Source organism: Dermacentor silvarum, chromosome 2 (assembly GCF_013339745.2).
Source record: "Dermacentor silvarum isolate Dsil-2018 chromosome 2, BIME_Dsil_1.4, whole genome shotgun sequence".
NCBI lineage: Eukaryota > Metazoa > Arthropoda > Arachnida > Ixodida > Ixodidae > Dermacentor > Dermacentor silvarum.
In genome coordinates, this window is record NC_051155.1 from 71,927,400 (window position 1) to 71,929,979 (window position 2,580).

Sequence of the window (2,580 nt, forward strand, 5' to 3'; positions counted from 1 at the left end):
TGTGTCAGTGCTACACGGTCTCCGTTTAAGCTTTTAACAGAAACCGCAACGTATCCTTAGCGCTGCCGTCGCCTCAAAAGTAATAAAAAATATGGGCCCGAATACGTCTTACATAAATTTATGAGTATTTTTTCTGCGATATTTACTTTTGTTTAATACATTGAAACATCAAAACAAAATGTACGCGTAGTTAGGTGGTTACTTTACCAAATACAGAGGTATTTATTGTAATGATGGCCACCATGTGCATCGCTTCGTACACCGCATGCTCGCGTCTATCATTCGTTGTTGCCCTTGCTTCAGCTTTGTTTGGTGTTCTCGCCTTGTTTGCTCAAAGCAAAGATTGTGAAAATGAGTGACGACGCTGAAGGTGTTACAAAATATGAAGTAGCGCTGGCAATGGCTGCAGTGTCATCGCTGGAACTAGACGTCGAGGCAGCAAGCAATAAGGTGCGCGATATACGGCGGCGTCTCATCGCAAACAATTGCCTGCTGACGGCCCTCGCTTCATCGCGGCGCGCAGTTCAGCGACCTCTGGGCCTATCGTCGCCATGAAGAATGGTTTGAGAGAACTCTACCGAATCTCGGCAGCCGGCACTTCAAACAGTCGTTCAGAGTATCGGAAACGACATTCAGATACTTAGTTGACGTCTGCAGGCCAGCAATGCAGCGGCAGACGACAAATATGCGCGAGTGCGTCGCTATTGAAAAACGTGTGGCCGTCAGCTTGTACAAGCTGTGCTCGTGCGCGGAGGACAGAGCAGTTGCGGACATCTTTGGCATAGGTCGTTCCACTGTGAACGTCATATACAGGGAATTTTGCGCCACAGTTGTTGCTACCCTCGAAAAGGAATGGGTAAAAATGCCTTCGCCGGACGAGATGCCAGCTCACGTAAAGGAATTTCAGGCAGCGTGTGACTTCCCGCAAGGCGTCGGGGCCCTGGACGGCTGCCACATACCAGTATCGCCGCCAAAGGAGCACGCCAGTGATTATTACAACTATAAAGGCTGGTAAGTATGTCGCTATGGGTCTTTTTGTTGTCATCGTTGGCGTGATGAATAATTATGGATGTAGTCGGTGAAAACGTTTCACCAAGCTGCAGGATTCACATTTAACATTGCCTCCGTTAGGTGTTTTCAAAGCAGTTGAAAAATAAATAGTAGGATTGCTGTGTTTCTTGACATTTGACTAGTCATTGTGCTCGTTCTTAGTGGTGCACTATGCTCTGTGTGATTGTAATTTATTGCTATTTATTATCTTGTTCTCTAACTTCATGGCTCTAATTTTGTTCATTGCAGGTACAGCATCATATTGCTTGCCCTGGTAGATCATAAGTACCTGTTCAGGTACGTAAATGTCGGATCACCAGGGCGCTGTCACGATGCATATGTGTACCGGCAGTCTGCATTGGCCGATATGGTTGAGGGACCATTGTTCCAAGCGCCAGCAGCAAGAATCAACGGAGTTGTTGTGCCACCATTGATCCTGTGCGACCAGGCATTTCCGCTTACTGCTAACCTAATGAAGCCCTTCAAGAGTTTCGGAGAGAACACTAGACACAGATCATACAATTACAATTTGTCAAGGTCCCGGAGGATTGAGAAAACGCCTTTGGGAGGCTTAAAGCTAGATTCCGGCTTGTGCTCAAAAAAATGGATGCAGACATTGGGAATGTCCCGATGATCATAAGGGCATGTTGTGTGCTGCACAATATATGTGAGCACTTTTCAGACGCTCTTCCACAGCAGTGGCTGCACGAGTCTGAGATCGAAAGCATGCTCTATGTGCAACCAGACCATTGTACAGATGTGCAAGTTGGAAGCGGACCAGATGTTAGAGGAGCCCTTGTAGAATATTATCGCCAGCGTGAATGTCACTGAAGTTTGTGATGTAGTGCCATACGCTGGTGAATGGCCACCTATCTACAAAGAAGCTGGACTTAAGTAGCATGGCAGTGTTCAGTTTACTGTGCTGCTCGTCATTGTCCACTTGTATGCATACATTTCCACCTTTTTTTTTCCTTTTTCACCTTTCTGTGAAATGCAAAACAGTTTTTAAGTTGAACTAGCTATGTTACTCAGTGACAGCGTGCTAGCAGGATCATCATGTTGCTTCACAAGTTATCTTTATGGCAGTAGCAACAAAAGAATGCATTTAAACAAAGTTGCCTGGATGGTTGTGTGCATGACAGTGATGTAAAATATCTTTACGGCAGTAGCAACAAAGAACGCATTTTAAACACAAAGTTGCCTGCATGGTTGTGTGCATGACAGTGATGTAAAATAGTTGAAATTATTTTGCAGTCCATTGATATTTTCTTTAGGCTAAGAATAGCTGTGGTCTATCCCACAATATTGGTGCTTATGTTTGCTTTTTTTTTTTCTTCTACTGCTGAGTGACCTTCATGCCCCCTCGTTCATGTTTTATGGTACAACAGAGATTGTGAAGCAATCAACATATTGCAACAAGGGGTTGCTAAAGCGCTTCATTCATGTCTTGGTGTGACCACTTTATTTGCTTACAATAATGTCAAACGTTTTCTTACGTGCTTGAAGTGCAAAACGGTAAAACAGTTATTA

The 2,580-nt window shown here is 44.5% G+C and overlaps 1 pseudogene; it reads left to right on the forward strand.

Annotated features, from left to right (window-relative positions):
- The first annotated feature begins 540 nt into the window (after window positions 1-540).
- Window positions 541-2,180, forward strand: LOC119440161 (uncharacterized; annotated as a pseudogene).
- The last annotated feature ends 400 nt before the right edge of the window (window positions 2,181-2,580 follow it).